Genomic DNA, 10741 nt, shown 5'->3' with positions numbered 1-10741 from the left:
GGCTACGAGCTTAGAAACATTAAGCATTTGCGAGGAAAATAATGGAGTTATCAATCTTCCAAATAAAAGTGAAAAAAAGGATGAGAGCTATCATCTAGCACCCATTATTCAATAAGGCCCAAGAAATTGACTTTAAGTTTTAGTGAAATTCCTTAAGGCAATACATTCTTTTTTTGATTAATGAGTTAAGTAGTTGATCTTCAATATAAACTACTTGGAACACCTTATTGATTATGCCAAACTCCACACTATTGATTTGGTTGTTCAGGTAATCCATTCGTTTTTTTTTGTGGCTTTATTTGCTATATATTTCAATCCATTCTTTATACCTTATGATTGACTAGTCCACAATGTTTAAAATGTTGAAGATTTAACCAAATCCATAGATGGAGAAATAGTTCATCAATGAATTAGATATCACAATGAATCTTAGGATATAAATGCTATCGTGAAGTTGTGTAATTTTATGATCCTTTTGAAATCAATGACAACTATCAGTGAATTTAACCCCTAAGATAGGAAAAGGTACGGTTGTTTTAACATGTAGAGATCCCAAGATTTTTAGATAATGTTTGGGTACACACATAGGAATTATATACTAAACACTTTGTATCAATTGATTTGTATTGCAAACTTAACCAAGAAGAGTACTCATGTGAAATGTAGCCTAGGCTTTTATAACCCATAATCTAAAGTTTTTGTTGGTTGTCTTTTATCTTGTACGTAGCCCTTTAGTTGCTTTGAATTCTATAGTTTGCTCTATTTCATTGTCTAAAACCCATCTTTTAGATTTTGATCATTATGAATGTTAGGATAATCCTATTTATACTTGGTTGTGCTTTCAATCCCGATTGGAATGATTTTTTTACTCATCTTTGTTACTGTCAGCCATGTGTTTCTTAAAAATGTGGCATGTCATCATCACAGGGATCTAATGGACAACTATTACCCCAGGACATCAAGTTTTGAAGTATGAGGTCTTATTGGGCGCCAACTTAATTAAACTAGGCTAGTTTGACGTTATGCTTGATCTAGTTCCATTCTAAATAACTAATTTAGCTTGGTTTATATATGCTTAACCTAATAAAAACCAACAAAAGGTTTTGAGAAATTCCATTAGTTTAAATAAAACCCAATTAGTCCAAAGAGTTACGAGTGATTATGTTTAGGTTACAATTTTGGTCAAACTTAAGGCCAAGGGTTAGCATTAATGATCCAAAGTTAACTAATATTGTATTCAATACTTGATTTACGCCTCCTAAAGGATTAAACCAATTGAATTGACTATTGGGTCTAATTAGGAATTGTTTAGGGTTAGGTTTAGCCCGTCAAACTAAATAAATTGATTGATTAAGTGAGCGTGAGACATTTCTATGTAACTCCTTATTGTGATAGTCTTAAATTTGAGTGTTTATGAACTCAATCAATGTTGGCCCTAGTTTTTATTTTAATTTATTTATTTTTAATAATTTTATTTATTTATTTTATGTTGTCTCATAGTTGGTAATAGCTAAAGTAAATTAGGTTTCCAATTAAGCTAGCCTAAGGGATTATCTTAGGAATAGACCATGCATTAGAATTAGCTTATCTAAGGAGCAAGGATTGACTAACTTTGAGTCTATTCAATCACATCGAACATTAGAACTCCAAAAGTCTTGTAGTCAACTTTAGCCTAGGCTAGAGAATCAAATAAAGGGTAACTTTGTAGGTACACAACTAATTAAGTTAAATAGAAGAGGAACAACCATAGCCAATACAACCCATAACATTAAGATTCTTTTAATTTCCATCAAAGTATTTGATCCAATGGAGATTATCCTTCCCTAGGCCAGCTGGATCTAGTCAAATTAATTAATTAGGATTTCATTGTATTTTTGCACTAATTTGTGACTTAATTCAATCATATTGAAGACTTTTCCTAACATGTATCTTAATACAAGCTATTTAGGAAAAGTGCTTTCCATAATTATTAATAAATATTTTATTTTTAAAAATGTAATATGCTCTGATTAGATTTATTTATTAATTAGAATGTTTAAAAATTATAAGTTGTTAAGTGTGTTAATCATGCATATTTATAGAATTTGGTGTAATTAACTTCATAATATGTTCAAAGGTGTGCTTGATTTTGTCTTTTCAAATATTAAAATGAGTTAAAATCTAAGTGTTTAATTGATTATGATCATGAATGCATTATCTACCAACGATTTAAAATTAGGGGATTTATATACATAATACTTAAAGCTACACCATTTATATAGTTAACACTTAAACTTCACTCTTTACATACATAGCACAAAAACTTTAAATAAAAATAAAAAAGCCCCACGCCTTGTTAAAATTTCATATGTCATCCAAATCCTATTATCACTTCATCATCAAACAACATTGGTCTCATTGCCTTCTTCACACTCCAATGGTCTAATCATAAGCTTTTCATGTCGCTAATCTCACCAATTTTAGATTTGCCTTGACCTTGAACAATATCTTTTTCAATGACCTCTAGCAAGATCCCTATCATGTCCTCTAGCAAGATCCCCATTGAGACCTTTAATGATATCCTCATTGCAAACTATAACAAGATCTCCGTCATGCCCTCCTCATCGTCGGCTTCCAAACCAATGCAACCCTTAGGATTTCATAGTTAAAAGTGTTAGGAAGATGGTAGATTATGTAAATAGTTAAATTTAGGTGTTAAATATAGAAATAATGAAATTTTAAGTACCATATATGTAAATCACACTTTACCTTTTCATTACACATGCATGCCATGTTACTTCTTGTCAAACTTATTTATCATTTATTTTCATATTATGTGACTTTTAATAATCTATTTAAAATTATTTTAATTATTACAACTAGTTAAATAATTTTAAAAAAAAACATGATTGTTTTTTGAAGTTGTACGTTAGAGATGTCAAAATGTGTTGATGGGTCGAATTCAAGTCTGACATAAAATTGACTCAATCTAAATTTAATTAACCCGAACCTGACCAATTTAATTAACAGGTCAAAAAGACCAACCTAAACTTGACCCGCTAGCAATCCGAATGATTCAAAACTGACCAATTAGAGGTGTCGAAATGTGTTGATGGGTCGGATTTAGGTCTGACCTAAAATTGACCCAATCTAAATCCAATTAAATCGAACATGACCAGTTTAATAAACAGGTCAAAAAGACCAACACAAACTTGACCCGCTAGCAATCCGAATGATTCAAATCTTACCTATTAACCCATTTTAGTTAATTTTTTAACTTCTTAACTATTAAATTTAGAATACTTGATTAAAAACAAGAAAATTATACCATAACAAAAATATTAGGGAAAACTATATTAAAGGGTCATTTTTTGATTAAAAAGTGGGTTCCCGAGTCGACCTAAACCCGACCTATTTAATAAAAGAGTCAAAAGAAGCCAACTCAAACCTGATCCATTTATTAAATGGGTCAATCGGAACTTGAATTTTTTGGGTTGGGTTCAGGACAAGTTATTTAATGACGCCTCTGTCGTACTTGTTGATTCTTACTACATGCACAAATCAATTATCTTTTTTCAAAACCCTTAATTTAATTAATTTTTAAAATTAGGTTATTGAAAGATAATTGATTAAACCATCACAAAATCACTATTTTGTTTCAAATTAAACTTTTATAAACCATGCAAGTTAGGTTTTATAATTCAAAGTTATTTCACAAATTATTTTGAATTTTAGTAATATTAATTTAAAAAGCTTTCAAATATTAAAAATAGTTAAGTTTTTTAAAAAATATGAACATTTTTCTAATATTAATTAATAAATTTTCATGTTGGATGCATGTAGTGCTATGGATAACACTTAGCCTTACTAGTATGCATATGCTCTGTGAGTGAATAACCTGAGAACCTTTGAGATTGAAGAGAGAGAGAGAGAGAGAGAGAGAGAGAGAGAGAGGGAGGATTGCTAAAGAAAAACTATTAAAAACTTAAAAAAGAAAGATTGCCATCCAATAAACATTAGTTAAGAGATCCAACATATAGAGAAAAAGAAATTATACAAAATGCTCATTTTCACCCTTTTTTATAAGTTTTTAAGTAGGGGTGTCAAAACCCATTGATAGGTGAGTTTGGGTTGACCCAAAATTGACCAAAACCAAACTCAGTCAACTTGAACCGGACTCGTTTAATAAACGAGTCAAAAATAATAACCCTAACCCAACCCGCTAATCCTTTGTAACCAACCTAGCCTTATTCCTCACAACCTGAAGAACAAGAAAGACAGAGTGTGGCTAGAAGGAAATGAAAGAAAGCAGATAGAGATCAAAGGAAAAGTATCATTCATCTTGATACAGGTACAATCTGGTATATATAGACAATGTAAAGGAAAGAGACCAATGGTCTACATCCACGTGTAAAGTAAACTTATAGAAATATTTATTCATTTATTTATTTACATGGTCTAATACACCCCTGCAAATTGATGGGTTAGGTTGAACTGTCAGTTTGGCTCTTAGCGAGGTGAATCTAGGTGTTGATAGAGATTTGGTGAATATATCTGCCACCTGATCAATGGTACTAATAGGAAGAATGTTGATATTATTATTGTGAATATGATCTTTGATAAATCTCTGGTTGATCTCAATGTGTTTGGTTCTTGCGTGAAACAGTGGCCAGGGTTGTTCGCCAACGCAATAGTCGATGCGTTGTCACAGTAGATTTGTGTTGGTTGAGCTTGAGGTATTCCGAAATCTGACAGAAGATGACAAATCCAAATTTCATCAGATGTGAGAGCTGCCAATGCTTTATATTCTGATTCTGTCAAGGATCGGGCAACTGTGCGTTACTTTTTTACAGTCCAGGAGATGATGGAGTCTCCCAGAAATGAGCAGTATTCGAACGTAGATCTGCGAGAGACTGTATCGCCAGCCCAATCAACATCTGAAAAGCATCGAAGATTAGATTTAAGAATTGGAATACCATAATTTAGCGTATCTTTGATATACCGCAACAGACGTTTGAGTAAGTAGGTGTGTTCAAGAAGAGGTTGATGCATGTGTTGAGATAGTTGATTAACGTTGTAGGCTATATCAGGTCGTGTCAAAGTAAGATATTGCAGCGATCCAGTCAAGCGCCTGTACATTTGAGGATAGGAGGTTGGTCTGGAAAGGTGGACGGGAGCTTAGTACATGTCGGGTTTGCAAGAGGATTGCATTCCATAAGTTGAGCATGTTTTAACAGAGATTCTGCGTATTTTTGCTGGGAAAGAAAATAGGCTTTCTCATGGAAATCAATTTTAATACCAAGAAAATCATTTGCATTACCCAAATGCTTCATGTTGAATTGATTATTTAGTTTAGAAATAACATTGGAGATTTATTTAGGATTATTTCCCGTGACTAATATATCATCCACATACATGAGCAAGTAAATTTGAATATCTAAATTGCGAAAGATAAGGAGTGAAGGGTCAGCATTACTATGAAAGAAATCAATTGAAACAAGGTATGAGGTGAAAGTGTTATACCATTGATGTGTCGCTTGCTTCAATCCATAGATGGCTTTATGCAGATGACATACATAGTCTGGGTGAATCGAATATTCGAATCCTTTGGGTTGTGCCATGTATATTGTTTCTGATAATTAGCCATGTAAGAAGGCATTGGCAACGTCTAATTGATGACTTTCCAATCGTTCTGGAGTGCCACCATGAGCAAGATGCATATGGACGATAGTTTAGCTACCAGATTGAAAGTTTTTGTGTAATCCAGCCCATATTCTTGATTATTTCCCTAAGCGACCAAATGAGATTTGTGTTTAGCAATAGTACCATCTTCTGAAGTTTTGTGCGATACGTCCATTTGCATCCGAGTACAGGTGTGTTTGAATGCGGTTTGACTAAACTCCAGGTGCCCTGATTTTTTAATGCTAAAAATTCGACTGCCATCGCATTGCGCCATTCAGACTGCTTAACAGCTTCATTGTACGTGGTTGGAGATGTTGTCGGATCTTGAGCACTGTCTCTGTGAAGGAGATTTAGACGGGAGCGAGGCTTAAGATTGCCTGTCTTGAATCTTGTCACCATTGGATGCAAGGAGTTAGGTGTGGTGTTTTAAGGTTGTGAGGACGTTGGAGGTAGTGTTTGAGACTGGTGCTGGTCGAGATAGCTGGAATGATGTATTGGCTGGTTTGGTACCAGAACAGGTATTGGTTGAGATAGACTTGTGGTGTTAGAGGAGCTCAGTTTAGAAGTGGAAGCATATGTTGGTTGAAGCAGTAAGGGCAGAGTTGTAGAATATGTATTGGTGGACGATGTCACTGTGGTTTTGAATGGAAATAAATTTTATGTGAATGTGGTGTGACGATGAGAAATGTAGATTATGTTAGTGTTGGAGTCCAGACACCTATAGCCTTTGTATTGATCAGAGTAATTGAGAAAAACACACTGAGTGGATTTGGGTGAGAATTTATGACGGTTGTGGGTAGGAAGAAGAGGGAAGCATGCACATCCAAATGTGCAGAGATGATCATATTGTGGTATGCACATCCAAAGGATGTAGGTTGGAAGCATGCACATCCAAAATATTTCTTGAATGGAATGAAAATAGTTTAACGCCACAAATCTTGATAATGTAAGTTACAAGAAATAAAAATGCATAAAAGTAAAACAAAAGCAAACTAAAATTTATATAGTGGTTCGGTTGTACTCAACCTACATCCAATTCCCAGAGATCCTCTTCTTCAAAAACTTCACTAGTAAACACTCTTACACTCAATAAGGTGAAAACTCCTTCTCTGTTCCCAAGTAGAATGACCTTTACAAGCTCTTCCTCTCGAAATGCCTAGGCTCTCTCCTTCTACTTCCTGCAACGGTGGATTTATCGCTCCCTTCTACTCGCAATGGTGGAGATGTCACTCCCTCCTTCTGCTCCTTGTAATGATGGAGATGTCACTCCCCTATCCTCCTAAGCTAGTCATAAGTCTTTAACCCAAATACTTTTTTCTTAGAGCTCCTATTCAAGAGCACCAAACCATAAGCTGGAGAACCAAGGTACAAGCTAATGAGGGACTACCATGTGGCTATCTAACATAACCCTTTAATCCCTCAAAGAACAACCTCTCAACCCCATATTCACTCTCCCAAGTGGATTGGAGAAATATCATAAGAAGAAACACCTCTCCCTATCCAAAGGACTCTCTCTCTCTCAGGGAAAAACATTTCTGCTTACCCACATGCTTCACACTTATTATGAAAAAAATCAAATAGAGCTAGTTAACTCAAACACTAATTTTCAATTTCAATTAATTGATCATATAATATGAAGAGTGTATTGTATTGTTTGATTAGTTTAATACCCGGTTTTAACTTCTATTATATCATATTGTATAATAAGAATTGTATAATATGATCAGTTGAATTGGATCAAGGATTATCCTGGATGAACCATTATTCATCCACTAGATGTTCTAGTAGATCGTACTAGAGGATTTGAATCATACAATACAAATGTCAATCATGATTTGATCTTGATTTGGCTACTGGATTCTTGGACCAAAATAGGCAAGATCTTTACTACTCTTACAATACGATTAAGATCATATAATAAGATTAGTTCAAATTTTAAAATTGCTTATTTTTTAAAATTCAAAAATTTAAGTCGGTATTTATCAAAATATGTGTTCATTCTATTTTACCACAGGATGTACAATACAATTAGTTATGTTGAATTGTAATTTACTTAATTTACCTAACACTTGATCTAATTTTTGAAATAACTAATTACAAAGTACAATTGGGATCATATGATACAATTTAACAGAGAATTCAAGTGTTTAATTTTCAACCCCACTTATGAGTGTATGCTCAATTTCCTGGCCAACATACACCTTAAATACTCAAGAAAAAAAATACATACTATTATTACAAGTTTTGACTATATTCAATGCTGCAATTTCTTGAGATCCTTCTTTGACTTAGCTCCTTATATAATGCCCATGAAAAGTTAGTAGATCACAAAAAATTCTATAGAGGCCTTTAGCACATATTTGTTCATTTAAGTATTTCTTTGTATCCTTTGTTAAGGGGTAGAAATGTGCGACTACCCCCAATCATGCTAATGTAGAAGTGTTTTGTTCATGTAACTATTCACAACACACTCTAAGGTATCATCAATCCTAAAAATTCAGACAAATAATTTTGAGATAGAGTCAACCATACTTCAAATGATCCAAATATCATAATTTGGAGGCTTGGCTACTAGGGAACCCTCACTACCACTTCACAAATTTCTTGAAAACTTCTAACACATTCAAATAAAATATAGTATATAATAACACCTTTTGATTATGATTGCTTCCATTTTTGTTTTAAGACTGATCTAAAGCCAACTTAATTCTTAGTCAAGTGATCTAATCGTAAGTTGGGATGACCTTGCCCAAAAGTTTCTATCAAAATACTTCCAACTTGAAAAGATATTTGGAAAAATAATATAGTTAAAGAACTTCAGTTAGTTAGAGGGAGAAAAATTATATGATGCTCATTAATTCTATAAAGATCTATTGAGGAAGTGCCCACACAATGAGATACTAAAATGGATGTATGTCCAAACCTTTTTCAATGATCCAGTTGAAGCAACATAGAAATTAATTGATGTAGCACCTTTATGCATCAGATACAGGGGTGGCTTGCAATTTGCTAGAAGTGATTGCCATGAATAAGTACAAAGGGCCAAGTGATCTCTGCTGAAGAAGATTGCAATAATTGTTTAGGATTTTGATCTAATTGTGGTGCTCATTACTTAAGTTGCTTTGTTAACAAAGTAAATTAATATGTTTACTATCAATGCTACTATTTATTATGATTTCTATTGAGTCACCCACCACATTAATAATTGCCAAGTGAAAAATCCATTCATGCAACCTTGCCTAGCGCACACAAAATTTGTTTGAAATTAACAAAGAAACAAACTATATGCCAGCAAATATAACTAAGGGTAGAGGAATCACCCAAACTTCACATGGAAAATTCAGCAGGCTAAGTAGCAACTAAGAGGCTTTAACTAGCCGCTCAGATTTTATTCGTAGTCAAGATTTCAATAATATTGATACCAATCAGAATACGAGTGAGAGGTCTCGCTAAGAGATGCTCTTGCATATTTAGCATTGAACACTACGCATGATCATAGACTAATGCAATATTGTAGATGTAGGAGACCTTATTCTATGGAAAGAGACTCTCCTGTAAAATATAGAAATGAAAATCAATAACTATCAAATCAAATTTTAGTGAGGCATCTTAGAGCACACCCAAGCATCCCTGAAATAAACCTAAGAAAACACGTTAATATTGTCACTTTAAGAAGAGACATGGAGCTAGTTAAGCTAGAGTGTAAGAAGAAGTCTGCCTATAATAAGTGGAAGATAAAGAAAATGAGGTTGAAAAGGGTGTGAGGTTGAAATCTAAATTATTCCCAAATAATCCTCCTTACATTCCATTGTTGTTGTAGTTAAAAATTTCTTTAGAAGAAAAAGTTTGATAAGCAATTTTCAAAGTTATTAAATGTGTTTAAGAAGCTCCAAATAGGCATTCTATTTACTGAAGTAGTAGAGTGGATACTAAGTTAAGTGACGTTCATGAAAATAATTATCTCTACTAAACGAAAGCTAAGGGAATATAAGACTATCATACTCACTGAGAAGTGAAGTGCTATATTTTAAACTAAGCCATCTATAAAATGAAAATAACTTGTATGCTTCATTATTCTGCCATTGAGTTTGAATAATTGCATACTATAGTCTATGATCTATGAGCAAGAACCAATCTCACGCCATTATTGATTTATGAATAGTTGGGTTTGAGTGATGTAAATGTAATCACAATCTCTTTATAATTGGTAAACAAATCTTTGAAGTACTTGAAGGGAATTATTAGAGAATTTGTTAACAAGATTGATAAATTTTTATTCATGCAGACTTGATCACTTTGGTCGTAGATAATAAGGACCCTAAACGCCCACTTATTCTAGGATATTATTCTTGAAAATAAGAAGAGCCCATATAGATATTCATAAGGTAGAACTGCATCTTAGGGTGCAGAGTGAAGACATGATTTTTATGGTCTATGAGAATACGAATAGGCAGCAATCAGAAGATGAATATTATTGCATTATTAAAAAAATTACTTGTCTTGACCATTAAAAAAAGGTGGATCTAACATACAAAATTTATAAAAGAAGGGTCAATTCCACAAGTAGCATAATCCTTATGAATTAAAAGATGAACATCATTATAATTTAGAAGACTGAATTGGGCATAATTAGGTTGGGCTGATGACTTTAAAATAAGTAATCGTTGAGATGCAACCAATCCAACTGTTACAACAGACAAATTTTTTTTTAAGTGTTATGTTAAAAAAAATTGAGTGTTATATTAATTTTTTGCTTTTTTGAACTTGCGCTTAGTGTCAAACCCAAGTGTAGATAAAATAAGTTATAAATGTGAAAATAAGAGAAACATAAGAATATGTTAATGCATGTGCCAATAAAATTTTTATAACACTTGTTGGACATTGTTAGTAAGATAAATAATCATCACTAATATTTTATTTAACTTATATAAAATTAGCAGGCAATGGGGCAGATTAGATAGTTTGTGTTCCTGAGTTATAAGTTTCTACATTTTTATTTTTTCTTTGCTCGAGGATGAAAATTTATCTAAGTGTGAAGGTATTTGATACGTTTTGACTTAGTCGCATTTTCCTAGATGGA

This window comes from Dendrobium catenatum, unplaced genomic scaffold (genome assembly GCF_001605985.2).
Source record: "Dendrobium catenatum unplaced genomic scaffold, ASM160598v2 fragScaff_scaffold_315, whole genome shotgun sequence".
NCBI classification, from domain to species: Eukaryota; Viridiplantae; Streptophyta; class Magnoliopsida; order Asparagales; family Orchidaceae; genus Dendrobium; species Dendrobium catenatum.
This window is presented reverse-complemented; position numbering follows the sequence as displayed.